This window comes from Scatophagus argus, chromosome 8 (genome assembly GCF_020382885.2).
Source record: "Scatophagus argus isolate fScaArg1 chromosome 8, fScaArg1.pri, whole genome shotgun sequence".
NCBI classification, from domain to species: domain Eukaryota; kingdom Metazoa; phylum Chordata; class Actinopteri; family Scatophagidae; genus Scatophagus; species Scatophagus argus.
In genome coordinates, this window is record NC_058500.1 from 10,490,617 (window position 1) to 10,507,137 (window position 16,521).

Consider the following 16,521-nt stretch of genomic DNA (forward strand, 5'->3'; position numbering starts at 1 on the left):
AAAGAAAAATTCTAATATTCTTTGATATGCAAATCAAACACAACAACATCTTAATCAATATTACTTATACGTTTCATTAAGTAATAAGATTGTTTTTTTTTATTTACACACACTTAGACAAACTACTGTTTCCACACACGCAGACTCACAAAGAGCATGTTTGGGGGCCAACTGCCAGAGAATGAAGGATCTCCCTCCCAATTCACTTGTTATTGTGCTGTCTGGGTGACAAGTATACCTATAGACTTAGTATTTATTTCCGGAATGTTTTGTTCCGTTTTCCTGCAATGATGAATGTTTCTTTTATAAATCCATCGGCAGGCCTTTTAAACCATAAACAATATTTCTCCAGCCCAGATTCCTTGTGCAGCAGTCTTGGGGAACCTTGAGATTTCCAGGCTCTGATTTAATGGCTCGTAATTCTTGAAAGGCAATCCTTCTTCACCCTCCAACGCTCAGATGCACCATTCTTCCGGCAGCCCACCACGCTCGGCCTCTGCTCCCCTCTGGATCCCCCCAGGCCAGTCCAAGCGCCAGTTAAATCTACTCAGCTGGAAACAGCACCATGCCCCTTCTGTCACTGGCATTGGATTATCTGCCATGGACTGACAGAACAGAGCATCCTGTTACAGTTTTTGTAGCTGTGTGAGTAATGCTTCTGAGACACAGGTTTGCTCTTAGGGTCTGTCCGTGTACCAAGGGGAAGGTGTTATTTGGATATGTACATCACAAGGATATCTATATATGTATTCTCTTCTGTTAGTAATGTTGATGAAAAAGTTATCAATAAACATCCAACATTCAGTATGAGAAGATTTGATTATTGCCAGTGAGGCATCTCTGCTCGGCTTTGAGATGACCCATCTATGACAGACTGGAAGGACAGACTTCCCACTCATGCCTTATGCAGAGCTTGAGCATGTTGCACTTCCTAAGCAGGTATGGTTGCACTTCCAGAACGTTTTTCAAACATTCATCAATATTAATATAGGCTGCTTTTGAGTTCTAATGCTTTTTAAATTTTTCCAAATTTGTTGTACAAAGCCTACTGATCCAAACAAACGAGACATTACTAAAAATTACTTGAAACTTGAGACCGAAAGTATTAACTTAACTTTCTAGATACTACTGCCATTTTTCAGTCTTTCTGTGTAGTGGCAGGAGGAACAGGTTAAGCTCATTTTAAGATGGCCAATAAATGTACCCCAGCAAGTCAACTAAGTACAAAGGAGAAACAACAGCAAGTTAAAAAAGCAATCATTAGGCTGGTATCTCTAATTGTGTTGCCTCCTCTCCTTGTGTATAATCCCTGGTTCCTCGCTTTGCCTTCATTAACAATGGATGAATTAATTAGAAACCTTCATAGGATTTCTGCACAGTGAACCCAGGAGATAAAACACATCCTATTGCTCAGTCCTGCTCCTTTCCTTGTATTTTCTTTTTTCCGCTCTGTCCTCCCTCTGCTCTTAATTGTATTGTTTGCTTGTTGTGTCGATAGCAGGATTAATTTCACTATAGATCAGGATTATTGACCTTCTCGTCAATGTTATTTCATTTCTGTAAGGTGCTAATTATAGGGAACAGGGGAAAGCAAATTACACTGTAACTTGTCTCACTTGCTTTCCAATAAAGCAGAAAGAAAACAACATCAATTCCCCTTTAGCTGCCCCCCTTGGTAAGGTAAATTCAAACACTATCTCACTGTAAATTCAAAGCATCTAGGAGGGACACTGTTAGCGACTGCTAGACTTGATTAGTCGGCTTTATGTTTAAAACACCGTTGACTATTCTGACCCATTCCCCTCCACCAAATGCCATTCTTGTCACACTCACTGCTCTTTTCTTGATTCTCTCACTTCATTTGAGAGAGGGAGGGCACAGTTCATAAACAATTAACCGGCTGGATAAGTGATACACTCAAGCGCTAACAGACCTGAAAAACACTGAGTTATAAATTCTGGTAATGGAGTGGAGGGAGGTGAGCATCAGGCCACTGAGACTGAGTTGGCACCATCTTTAAAGCAGTTGCAGGAAGATCAGGTGGTGACGCTTTTGCATCATTATCATCTTATGACAGAAGAGAGGGCACAACCTTTGAAGGAGAAGGATTTAGACAACTGTAAAAATCCAAATCTTTGTACCGAGTTTGAACATCGGAGTCCACAAATCAAAACAGCTTTACAAGTGCAGCCATTTGCTGCCATAACGTCTGTTTTGCAATTGCATCTACTTCCAAAGGTCTCCCCAAGTACACTGAGACCTAAGACCCTCTTATCCACCCTTTTCTCCCTCTCTCAACCCCTCCCTTATCCAGCAGTCCTCTAATGAACTGAAAGGTCAGAGCACTAATAAAACTATTAGCAGAAATGAATCTCTCAGATGTGTTAATGCACTTTTAATTCCTGTTAGCAAATTTCATCCCCCAGCAGTTTGCTGCCCGCTAATGAGAAATAAAACGCCCCGCTCTAGGGAAGGGGGATGGGGGAACGGGTCGATGCTCCGGCTACTCCACAGCGGACTACATACACATACACACACACACACATACACATACACGTCATATACACTAACATTGCACTTTACACACACCCTGGATGTGCTGGATGTTTTTCACGGGCCGGGGCCTGTTTTCAGCCCTGTGATTCTGCAGGGTTAATTAAAGAGCACATCTCCATCTGTTCTCATTCAACCTCAGCTCAGTGTCTCCCATCAAGACACACACACACACACGCACACACGCACAACATCACACTGACTCTTCTTCCTCTGTTTCTCTTTGTCATCAGCAGAGGGACTAAAAAACTTGACAGTAAGGTGTTCAGAGGGACACAGATAAACATGCTCTGACTTAAGGACATGATCTGGCCTCTCACCCAGCTTGTCTTGTGACCTGACTAATGAGGTACAGAGGGGGCTTGACCCTGATGTCTAGAAGCCACTAGAGAATATCAAACCATTGTAGACAAGACATGCACTGTGTTTTTGTAAATGCGTCTGTCAGCCTGCTGTCACGTGTGACCTCTCAATGAAGTCAAGGTTCAAAAAGTACTCTGGTTCAAACTTTTCCACCTAACAACCAAAATTCCATTAACTCAAATCATTAGTAGATAATTGCTGTAATACTGTCTTTAGCACTGCATATGTAGTTCAGAAGTCTGATGTCCAAATGTCCAAATCAAGTAAAGGTTTAGTACACAGCGTTTACAAGATAAATGATTAGCCATAAACCGAGTCTCAAAAGTACAAAGGATTCTTCTTTTGTCAATATGCCGTCATTAAATTTTCAAATAAAATTTAAAATGTATTAACTAAATTGTGTCATTGCATGCAACATTTTTTGTTTAGCTGTAAACTTAAAATACTTAGAGTAAAATATCCTCTTTTGCTTTATTCTTAGCTATGAAGGGGGAACTGCAAAAATAGAAGACACAGGAAAGCACAGAAAGGCCCAGGGGGGAGAGACAGAGACATTCTATTACCAAACTAAGCCTTTTAATCAATAAAGAGATAAAAGATATTTTAATCAAAGACATATTTCCTTGTTTGTCTAATGCTTCTGCCGCCACCATGCACATAATCTTTAAATGCTGAAAAGGATGTATAATGCTCTCCCAGAGAGCCACTCATCCATATAAACACAAAACAGGAGCAGTCAGCAGAAACACACACCAGCCCAGCCCAGCACACAGACACTCCATAGACGCCAAATTACATTAGGATGGGCATATTAAGGGGAAATTGCATCCTGTAAACTAGAATATTATTTCTACACACAAACACACTGCTTGCACACACACACGCGCACAAGACCATTTTTCAACATTGTTTTCCCTTGCCCTGTGCTCACTATTCAGTAAAGGGATCCATACAGGAATTGTTTTGTGCATGTGCATGAACACACACACACAAACTATAAACACAAAGTGTGGTGCTATTAGTGTGTGGGCTGTTTGTCGGACATGCAGGCATCCGCTGGCCGGTCTAAAGCGTTCCAATGAGATTAGAGGGGTAACCGGAGCCCACTGAACTGAGCTCACAGTGGAGCTAACAAGTCCAGAGGTGGTGGGCAGGCTGGATCAGGTTCCAGGAGCTAATGGGTCAAATACCAACTGACACTTAATTGAGTGATAAAGCATGCACATCTAGGAGAGTAGGTGAGCGCGCATGCATGTCTATGTATGTATGTGGTTAACTCACCTTTACAGTACTTGCTGAAAATATGGACTTTTTTTTGCAATAAATAACTAATATACTGTATGTGTATGTCTGTTTCTGTGTGTGTGTTTATATGTGGTTAATTCACCTTTACATTACAGGCTGAAAAGTAGTGGCTTTGTTTTTTAGTTATAAATAACCTACCTGTGTATGTGTGTGTGGTCCAGGCTGGTGCACCACTTACAGTGCATCAGAGTCTGCACATGTCTGCTGAGCACCGGGGAGCAAACAGCAGCTCCAGTAATAGTGATTCATGCTTTCCGTCAGGCCCCCTGACAGGCTGGGTTCGATCCCCTGCTCAGTACGCTGTAGCGGCAGTAACAGCAACCGAGGCAGGCGCAGGACCACGAACATCATCATAACTGCTGAGGGAGTGTTGGGCTGCTGACATATTGATCAACCCTCAGTTAGGAGATTTGATAGATTGACCTGAGGCTCTTGACTTTAAACAGTAAAAGGAGGAGGGCAAATCCAAAAGTCAGAGAAAACAACAGAGCCAAAAGGGCCAAAAGAAAGATACCAATGACTGAGATTCTTTTTCAGTGAATTAGGTTTCATAAAGGGTTGCATCCAAAGATTATTTTCAGTTTATGAAGTTGCTTGTTATTTTTACAGTAACTATGAAATTACTTATTTTGTCCAACCACAAGTAAATCACCCAAATATATTCAATTTACAATGATATAAAATAGAGAAAAGCAGCAGATACGAACACTTTTGAGATGCTGTAAAGAGCACTTGTTTTTCCTCAATAAATCACTTAAATGGTTATCTTAGCATTGACAATTAAATGTCAATCACAGTAAATCTAATTGTTTAAGCCCAAACTGACTTTTGCTGGCATTTATCTTCACTTTCATGGAATAGAGAACTTAACTTTTTGTTCATTATAAAAGTAACTTACTAATGTTAAAACCTTTGTCACATTTCATGAGCAGAATAAATTATCTGCCTACAGAACACAGAAAGAGACAATACAATATCTGTGAAGCAACATTTCTTACCCTGCCCCCACACAGGTCCAGCAACTCATCACACCATCAGGCTAAACCTAACCCCGACCTCCTTTGGGTCCTGTGGGCCTCAGGGGCCAGGAAGGACCAGAGAGGGTACAAGCTGACTCTAACGATGGAGGAAACCATGTCCAGTCGGCTGGAGCCTGAGATGGAGCAGAAGACCCTGCACCATTGTTCTGCCAACACGCTGACAGCCGGTGATTTAGGACCGGGGCTGCACAGGAGCGTTAGGGGAGGGACAGGAGCGAGGGAGGTCAGAGAGAGGCTCCACAGGCACCCTTCAACAATCCTACCCAAATCCCTCCATCCATGAGATGGCAGAATGAATCATGGCTGACCCAGTGCAAGGCCTGGGACTGGCCTCTCTCTACCACCCCCTCCTCTCCCTGGACAAACATGACAAATCTGGTGTTTATTTACTTAAAAAGACCTGGAGAAAGAGCAAAGGAGGGCAGATAAAAAACAGTGTAAAATCAATACAGAGTTAGTAGTTCTTGCCCTACTGCTGCTCTTTCCTCTCTGTGTGGCTAAAGAACCCATAGCTTGGAACTAATAGGGACCCCAGGTGTAAAAGGGACGCAGGTGGCTGCTGCACATAACAGGAGTGAAATGCGAAATAAATCCAGCAGAGAATGAAAAGATGGTACAAAATACACATAAAATATTCTTTATTACGTATCTAATTAGTGACTACCAAACCAAACTTTACCAGTGCCTTTTTATTTGATTGTCCATATATAATCACTACCGTCTCTGAACTAATTATGTATGTTGAATGGTGACATAAAAAAGAAAACACAACAGACACAGTCTAAGCTGTGGGTGATGTATGTGTACAGTCACAGACATGCGAGATAAAATTGGTCTCCAAGTTGGGGTCCAGACAGAAAAGCACTGAATCTACAGAGGCCCTGTTCTCGCCACATGACAGGGAGAAAACAGATAAGTCTTGCTCTCAGGGGAGAGGGAGGGTGGCCATCAAGCCAACCCCCTAAAAAGAAATAGCAGCAGCGACCTGTCAAGGTTTCTGTCATATCCTACATCACGTCAGCCGCCCAGTCCATCCCATTGCTGGCAAACCATGCACGCTGTTGTGGCCAAGGATGAAAGTGCTGGAAAATGGGAGTCATTGTAAACCATTTTCTGCCCCGGAGCCCCCACCGCCACCACCACCATCCCCTCCATCTCCACCCCTCTTCTTCCCGACTCCTCTTGAAGACAAATGGGTCCAGGGCAATGACAGAGTGCCTGGTCCACAAATCACCAGCGGCCGGTCTGCTCGTCCACTGCTTCCTCCTCCCCTGCTGCCTCCCCCCCTGCACCCAACCTCACCCCTCCCCATCCCCGGCCCCTCCATTAGTCATGTGCACGCGGGCAGCAGCCAGCAGCCGTAATTAGACAAGGACAAATCGCCAGCCACGGACATGGACGAGTCCGGCCGCTAAATAAGGTCCTGTTTCTATACCGACCAGTGGGCGGCAGGTAGGGCCGTAGGACTGGGGTGTCGTAGAGAGAAGCGAGGAGGGGTCGGTACTGTCCAATACATCCTGTGAGCTTCTTGGCCTGGCATGGCCTGGCAACTCATTTGTTATCTTAAAGGTCTATGGCTATGGCTTGCGGTTTGTCCCTGAAATGTGGGGTCATGTGTGATTGGAAGCAGTGATCAATATTTAGGGAAATCTGCACCACCAATTTCCTACCTCAAGAATTAAGCCTCTTCGACACATAGTTCCCAATAAATTACGAAGATAGCATTTCAAGTACAGTGAGGGATTTTCAGTATTCACATATGTAGCTACATTCCTGAATATTTCCATCTTGCACCTTTTCACACATGCCATGGCAATGCCGGAATAGATGGGGCAAAAGACGGTCCAGCAGGTGGAGGTAACGCAACACTTACGGACATCAGTCGCCCTAAAACTCAACAGAAGGAGAAGACAGGGCAAGGCTGTACATGTAAACAGCGGAAGAGAATTATTTTTACGACAAATAAGATTTGTTTTTTTGTAATCTACCTGAATCTGAACGCATACATTAAATGCATTTGCAGGAAACAAGAAGGACGCTGACACAGCAGATTCAAATACATTATCAGCACTGTCTTGTGATTGGTTCGCTCGTTACATGTTACAGCATTACTGCTTTCATTCACAACCCAAATGTACTGGCATGTTCTCTGAAATGTTACTCGGTCTTGTGGAGAGAAAGAGGAGGTACACCTTTCCCTGAGTACGGTTTTCGGCTCCAATTCACACACAACCCCATGCACGAAATGTCCCTGAACATTTCAGAAACAGACAGCCCCAGACTAAACCCCATTCCAATAAGAACCTTGTTGTGTTCATGTCCAGACTGGTCTTAGTTACTCTTCTTTCTCTCACTGTGGATTGAAATGAAAACGGCTACAATATTCATTGTGTGGTGCTGAGTTTGGAAGGCTATAATGTCATAAACAGAGGAATTAATTTCATGAATATTAAACTTTTTTTGTTCACTTTTGTCAAAGTGCTGAAAGTGTAAAATTCAAGATAGAAATGTTTTCTCTACAGAATCTGAACACAGTCATTCATCTTTCATGACAAGGGCAAGACAGAAACCTCATACATCTCTTCATCACATTCCTGTCAGTGCAACACCACTACGTCACTTGTTTTTGTGGTGGTCAAACCGACTATAAAATAAATAAATTACGTAAAGCAAAGCAGGAGCAATAAAGAGCAATAAAGAGGTTTCAGGGTACATTAGGTGTAACATTAGAAGGATGGAATTAGCAAAAATGAGAACCCATAGAATCAGATTACACATGGACGAAGAAACTAGCAGTCAACAAAATATAAATTACAGCCTTATGAGGGTAGAGCAAACTGAATCCACAGAGGAGTATCAGTAACAATTGCTTTGGCCGGGTCAGAGCTGTAACACACTCCCTGGGCAGAAAGGGGTTGACAAGAAACTGACCGCCCTGCACGCGCACACACACACACACACACACACATACAAACATACACCAACGCCCACGAAAAGCACGCTCCACCAGAGCAAACCTTATTGATCTGACTCCTAATTTCCTAATTAGTTTTTATTGGATTTCATAATCGCCATCAGGACACATCAAAAGAAACTCAAAACCCTAGCAAGATTTTCTGCCCTCCTCAACATAATTTTTTTAAACTGCAAAAAGGAAGCCATGTATTCAATTCCAAGTCCCCAGATGTGAGAGCGACCCTGTTTTTTTTTGTTTTTTTTTAAACTTCCCCACCAGAACTCCTTGGACAGCAAACACTGCACAAACACACCATTTCTCCCATGTGCAGTAACTGATGTTTAGCATTGCACATTTTCTGCATGATCTGATGCTATTTGTCACACTTCTGCTCTCTCTTCACTCGCCTCTCACTAGTAGCACTTGTTAAACATACTGCAGTATGAGGCGCACAAAAATGTGGAGATAAATGAAAAAACTGAAACTGATTCTGGTCACAGGGTGTTTAGCATTTTGTGCTTATTTCTTGTAAGTCCTCCATGGGCCATGTAACCTCCCTGACATAATTTTTTTCATAATTTCCAGTGACACTGCCTCTGAACTACATTGGTCAGTTAGAATTTTTGCTCAACACAGGAAATTTCCTTCTAAATCCTGTGAATATCATAGCTGTTCGCACATCAACATGCTGAAAGATTGAACGTCCAGCACAGCATTGAACCTTCCGAGAACTACGGCAGCTGGCCAGTGGTTATTAAATATTTGAATGTTTTTGTAGTGTTACGTATGTGATGTTGAAAGATATATCGAGTACAGAAAGAGACGATGTCTAGAGGGGGTTCAAAGACAAAGAACATCCAATGCCCTGATTCACACTTGGGGACAGCTAGTCCACTGACATATGTTTATGAAGAACTAAACGCACAAAAAAACAATGGATGTTTTCAAATTACTGGAATGAGCATCCCTTTGGACCACAGGGCAGAACTTCTCAGTTAACACCTCTGCTATCTTATCTGTTCCAGAGAACCCTTCGTGCACCATCTGGTGTGCTGTAACCGAGCAGAGAAAAGAGTTAGAAAACTGGCCTGTATAGAGATACCCTGTCTATTTACACCACTGCTCTGATACTAAAACACAAGTAAGAAGCTGGAATAATACTAAAACCTTTGTTTTCTATGCCTTGCTACACTCATTAAATGCAGACTGCCAGATGTTAACCAGCCCCAACAACTGATTTTGCTGTTTTTTTTCTCTTTGTTATGGCCCATTTTGAGACGAAACCTCTGCCGTGATGACACTAACACTGCATCTTTTATTGAGGGTGAATAAAGATAAAGAGAGAGAGAAAGTGCGAGATGTTGCTGGATTGTCATTGTAATTAACAGCAAAGCACCAGTGACAGTTGACAAGGCACACCTAAAAACCTCCAAAATTTTAGACCCTTTCACTTCCATCAATTTTGTTATTTCATATTTAATTCAAACTATTCTGCTATTAACACAATATCCCATTATGCAAAGTAAAAGACATATGACATAGACATATTATCACACAGGTAAAACCAGCCCAACGGACTTCTAAGTGACTCCACCAACACCAACCCTTGCCCATGCTGAGGTGTGTAAGGGTAGCCCAGGACGGCAGAACAAGCTTAAATCCCAGTGAAGATGTTTTTGGCCTTGATCACCGTGCCCATCGATCCCTGGCTGATTCCCACTCAGATACGTCTTATTTTATTAGTGGCTTCGGCCTTCTGCCGCCCCATTCCAACGTGATCAATACCAGCATGGGGAGGGCCCATATTTTTCTCACTTTTAGTGCCTTAACGCTGTTTAACCGTGTCACCTGATAAACGACAGGCCCTCCCCAAACACTGATTTCCTATTGATTTCTCCCTCATTCAGGCATCCCTCTCTTCGTCACTCTCCCATTGTTTTTATCTCCAGTTATCTCCTCTCTCCTCCTTCTATACAATCACCGCCAACTTAAGTAGAGGATGGACCTGCCAGCCACCTTTAAACCACTTCGACCACAGACACCCATTCTGTTAAAGGGACACCTCAGGTCAGAAGAAAGGGAGGCTGATCACCTCTTTTGTTCCTCCCTCACCTTGTTACCTGCAGTATGTAGACAGACATAATTTACACAAATCATGGGAGGTTTTTGCTGAAAGGTAGGTCTGGGTTTCTCATTTTCCATCATTAACCACCAAACGGTCCGCACACAGTGGTGGAGACCTATCTGTGTGCATGCAAGCATCGACAGAGGAGGGTACAGTGAGCACCATGCAACAGATGCTATGACAACCTGGGGAGAGACAGCTCCATCCATCACACACTGAAGTCCAGATGATCAAAGCAGGGTTTGGACTGCGGAGCAAGAAGCACTGGGAATTCCTGCAGGGCAACATGCAATCCACTTAAAGGGATTCTATTGGGCTATAACAGCATAAACACATTTAATATGTGTATAGTAGATGGCAAAATTAATGTGAAAATAGATGATCAGCTGTGATGAAGAAACAAGATTATGACTGAAACAAAATGGGTGGGCCGATATGTAGTGGGCATTTGAGACAAAAAAAAGGGACCGAACTGGTAGCTGGCTACACTACCTCTATCTGCCTTTCTCTTCTCAGACCGTACATTATTTATGCAAAATTAAACCTGCTCCTATTCCTGCTTAGTCTGGCTCATCCACTCAGTTACCTCTTTATTGATCTCTCATCTAGGGAACTTCTGTAAATCCAGTCTGTTCCTTCCAGTCTTACTGCCATTAATGGCATTAGATATGGGTCCCTTATCATCAGATATTCTGAGAATGTCTGGGTCAGGATTGTGACTTAATTTGCTATATCGTAAGATAGAAACATAAGTTATTGTAATTCTTTGTGTTTAGTGGTTGAACTTTAGATTATGCTCCTTACAACTTCACTGTTAACACTTTTAAATCCCTATGAGAGATAAATAAAAAAAACTATTTTCAAAGACAAATCATCCAATCTTGGAAATCTGTTGAAATTTCAGATCCACACATGAAGTCTGAATACGTAAACCGACACCATAAGCATCTGTTAAGGAATCCAATAACATGACCTGGCATCTTTCATTAGGCCTCTCAAACTTTAACAGTGGGTTAAGTGATAAGCTGACATTTACAACATGGCCTGCCAAGTAACAAAGGGTACAGAGCACACTGAGAAACTGACCGTGAAGTAGTAACAAGCAAGTGGGCGAGCGCATGTTCTATTAGCACAAGGGGAGAGGAGTTGAAGGGGATGTGAGCTATGAAAGGACCAGATTCTTGCACAAAACTGCCACGCTTAACAGCCAGCCCCTTACCCCTCCGCAAAGTTATCAGGCTACAGCCATGGGAGAGCTTGAGCACCAGCTAGTGGTAGTCGACTTTCACTACCAAGACTCCCCACACCAAACACATTAATCATGACCAGGGGAGTGTAAAATTCAATCGGCTCCTTCCATCCATTTCATGTGAAGCAGACTGAAGGCCGGCCTTGTAGTGCCTGAGAAAGGAAGGATGAAAAAAGAGAGGAAAAAAGAAAAAGGAGCTCCCTACACTTCATCAGAACCCCTACTTCATAACAAATGGAGTGTCTCTCTGGCGGAGGAGTGCCATCAGAAACACGCGTTCTCTCTATCCATTTAATTCCGGCAGCGGAGGAAGGGTCAGGGAGGGAGCAGTGGGTGCGTGTTCTGCTCTCCGCTCGCCGCTTCCCCAGTCACACAGTAAACTACCTTTTAGGAATTGTTTCTCAATAAGAAATGATCAGTCCATTTATCTGCACCAGGCGGGCCTGTCTCCTCACCCAGACCTCCAATATTTTTCGTTTGACCTGATCAGGGCTATAAACTAGACCGAGACACTTTCAATTTGTCACCCGAGGAGGCCTCTGCGAGTCCCAGGCTACTGATTGCATCCTCCCTTCCAAATGTAAAAATTCCTCCCATGCTGGAAATCTAAGATTTCAGGCTAAGGTTTCGTGCATCTAACAGATTGGTTTTTTTTCCATATATACAGTTATTTGGAGAGAGGCTCTCATTTGTGCTATAAAAAATGTTCTGAGACATATTGGCATCCACACACTATGTACAGAATATGATGTTATTTTGTGTTTATGAAAAGTTGAATGCAAAAATAATTTTCTCTCCGTCTCTCTCTCTCACCAGCTAAACAAATGCAATCATTTTAGAGTAAAAAAAGTCATTATGTCTTTTAATAAGCCAAGAAAGACTTGCTTAAGTGTCATCAACTCCAACCAGTGACACCTCATGAAATGTCAATTATAGTACCGAGCATTAAACTCAAATCTCACACACAAATAGTAATATTGTGATTACGCTAATAGATATGGACAACATGTGTATTGTAATATGGTCAGTTTTCTGGAATTTTAAATGGGAAACTGGAAAGAAATTAAATACCTAAAAAGACAATATACTTTATCGCACTGATGCAATATGTAAAAATCGTACAATGCCACAAAGCAGTGCTACTCAGTGGTGAAAGAAATACAAACCTAAGGTACACTGTGAACACTCACCAAACAAGATCATTTTAAAAGCACTTATTACTGGTTGTTCATTGAATGGAGAAATATTAACCACACTGTTTTCTTTCAAAACAAGTATAAACTTTGAACAGGGGGTAATTACAATTCACACATGACTTCCTTCCCCATCAACCCCTTTAAAACAGTTACATATTCTTTGAATTGGATGCAACATGTCAATGATTTTTTGACAGCACTGAAATATGGTGAGGAACACTCATCCACATACACGCAACCTGCTCAAACTGCTGCCTCGTCCGAGTCACATGCACGCGATTAATCAATGATACCTCCGGCTGTCACGTTGCATGTATGTGGTTACACAACACTAATGGGCAATTGAGTGGAACTAAAAAACACATGTAGAAATTTACCCTGCTCTTTACTTGTTTTTGTCCTCTTTAAAAGACATCTGGAAAGGAAAAGCCTCCTTCCCGTCAGGTGACTCAAAGACAGATGCAGCACATTTTTCATAGTACTTCCGAGGATCGCTAAGATACAGGATATCCAAAAAATTGGACATAAGTCAATACTGAGACACTGCGCATAAGCAAATCTTATAGCCCTATAACAGAGTCCATGTTATGTTTAATAAAATGCTGGTTAAAAATACACCTACAACAAAAGGATCACAACAGAGATAAGCTCTTTGGATTAATTGTACTTTAATCTTTTGACAAATATTGTCCAAAGATGGGGCTGTGCACATATTACCTATTTAAAAATATATATGTCAAAAATTTTGCCAATAAGTGAATCAATTTTATTAGAAGATTCTTCAATTCCTGTAACTCAGACTGGATAGACTCGGTGTAGAAGCTTCAAGTTCCTGACAGTAAGGTGTTTGTCTTTAAGTAATTTAAGCAACATTAGATTTTTTCAACTTCTGTTTATGCAGGTCCATGGCACTCCATAATGTGCTTATCTGAAGCGGAAAACTTGTTATCTCACTGATGAAGGTGTGCTTTACACAGGCTTTGCAGTAAACATTTCCATCTGTTCGTGTTTTTCTTAAGTTTCTATTTCTCCTCTGTCAGAGTTCAACTGCTTCAGACAGATTTTCTTTTTAACCACAGGACGGGTGTCTGAAAACAAGGACAACCTGGTCACATAAAATTTTTGACAGCAGCTCAACAGAGGTTACCTGAGATCGCCAGACAACTGCAGGAGACAAGGTAAGAATTTAAAGGAGGCCCATATTTGGATATCATAATTAATTAATTAAGTGGTAAATTCAGTCATAACTGACAACACATTGCATTGCTTCTTAAGTGATACAGTTAACAGCTAATTATTGCATTTAATTGGATGTTTACTAATAATAATTACTGATTAATTCACAATAGAAGAAAAAATATTATTTCCAATTAGATCACTACAGACTGCCTACTCTGTTGATAGTGGAAACTAAGAGATGCTGTGGTGTACTCATCCTGAAATTTCTGCAAATTTCAACTGAAACAGTGACAGATTTGTTGAGGAATATGCTCTGCACTGCAGATGACCCAAGTCATGAGACACACCTGACACACATCACACTGCATACTGGAAACCAGTGCTTGTGAGAAGCCAACTTCATCAACAAGAATTGTGATACCTGGCCTAAAGACTATAACATAAGTCTACACTCACCCCTCATCGCCTAAAGAGGACACCAACATGCACTGCACTGTGATGATAAGCACTGCTTTTCTCATCCTATACTGCCCATCTCCTCTTTCTCTAAAGCACAGTGCATCTACCTTCCTGAATGCTCCTTGTCATCTCTGTGGGAGCAGTTAACAGAACTTTATTTTAAAGATTAATGTTCAATGTGTGTCTTAGCAACTTGGGAGGGGGGTGAAACAAAAGAAATTGTGCAGAATTTGCCTTGACATGAGTACCTGTACACTGTGGGAGCAGGGATACACATCTCCTGAAAAGTCTATTTATATGAACATGTATTTATTTGAGGGCTCACCTCAAGCCACTGGCTTAAATTCAGGGCAAGTTACTCCCTTTACTGCCCTCCACTGGTTGGTCAGAGAACAAGTTCAACCTGTACTTTCTTCAGTAATAATTACTGAATCAGCCCATACTCTATGTGTACTTTACAGTGAGATAACTATGTTAATTACAGGTGATGGGATGTTCCTGAATAATCTCTTAAACTGGCAACAGTGAAGATTTTTTGCTTTATTGTTTCATTATGAGGGGGTGGCGTCCATGCATTTACCCGTGCCTTTATTTCACTAGTTCTACTGTGTGCACTCAAACTCTCTTTTCAGCAAGCTTAATTGTCCCTTTTGGTATCTAACAATAACCAGCTGCACTGACCCAAAAAAGGCCATTTCAAAACACAGTAGAACTATGCACCGCAAGTGTCACGACTGCAGAACAATTAAATGTAAGTTGGCACAGACCTAAGTGCAATCAGGTAAAACAACTGGGTATACAAACTTTTTTGCTGTAGCGGATGGCAAGACCACAACTGCCTATTAAAAATATAATTATATTCAAACAGACCAAGACAAATTTGGCTGACAAAGAGGAATTGACAGATACTGAGATGCCCACTCAATTCTGGCTTACAGATTGACAACTCTTTATCTAAAGCTTGTTGGAGTGAAGAAATTCAGTTTTTCAATCCTCTGGTTATTAGAACACACTTAGTCTGAAAGCAGCTACCCCAAAAAAGTTTTGATTTGCCTTAAGAACATTTGCCTTCTTCCTTATCACAAAGCAAAATAAGCATAGTTTTATTTTCCATAAAATATGATCCTGTCAGTCATATGTTGAAGTTAGCTTAGTACTAGCTGCCAACAGTAAAGATTTCCTCATATTTCAGTTTGTTCAAGAGAGTAATGGTTAGCTCTAATTTCTTATTTAAGGCATATATGCATAGGCAAGTGTTTATTAAAACTGGTCAGTAACATTAACGATATTACATACAACAGCAAGAGTTTCGTCAAATTTAACATTAGCTAGTTAGAAATTACCCATTAGCTTAGCTTACCATAAAATTATAGCTACATAACACATTAGCACTGTGATGTTAGCAGCGCGACACAAACAATCTCCCAACAAGCCTAACTTATGAGCGAGCTAGCTAGCTAATGTGCACTTCAAGACAAAACCTGTCACTTAAATAAATTGTCAGATGCACACACACCGAGAAGACGTCCCGTAGGACATCTGCATTAGGACTAACCTTGGAAAAACACACACTTCTGGCGTTGGCTGCCGAACATGAACATGGTGAACTTTGGAGACAAACTCTGGTGCCACTCACGTTGGCGCCTTAGAAACGAAGTGCTCAGTGTTTCCACTGGTGGCCGAAAGCGGTATTACAGCAGTCTATACTCCTGGAGCCGCAGAAGGCTACCTGACAGGTGTTGCCGAGTTCAGGAGCAAAACAGCCATTTTGAACTTCACTTGCCCTCCAGTGGGAAATGACCCCCCTGGGGTCCATAACGAGATCCCCCACACCCCATTTCCACAGCTCACTTTGCCCAGATGCAAACCAACCAGATTTCTACTGCATATCCCAGGGCCCCTCTTCAAGATAGGATAAAAATACAAGGGGCCACCTCAAACTTTTTAGTATTTAGTGCCTTAGCAATGCACAGGGGCCTACGTGAATTTATAAGAAAAGTCACAGCAGCTGAGCTCATATGTAAAGCAACAAACTACATCGGAAGGGGAAGTAATATATGCAGGCACTCAGTAATGCCATCATGCTTACTTCTAAA

At 41.8% G+C, this 16,521-nt stretch overlaps 1 long non-coding RNA gene across 1 annotated transcript; it reads right to left on the minus strand.

Moving 5' to 3' along the window:
- Nucleotides 1–76: 76 nt before the first annotated feature.
- LOC124063453 lies at nt 77–16,425 on the minus strand. Its single transcript, XR_006844110.1, has 2 exons — nt 15,981–16,425; nt 77–605 (listed from the first exon to the last, which is right to left on the minus strand). It is a non-coding gene; the product is annotated as an uncharacterized LOC124063453 (long non-coding RNA).
- Between the last annotated feature and the right edge of the window lie 96 nt (nt 16,426–16,521).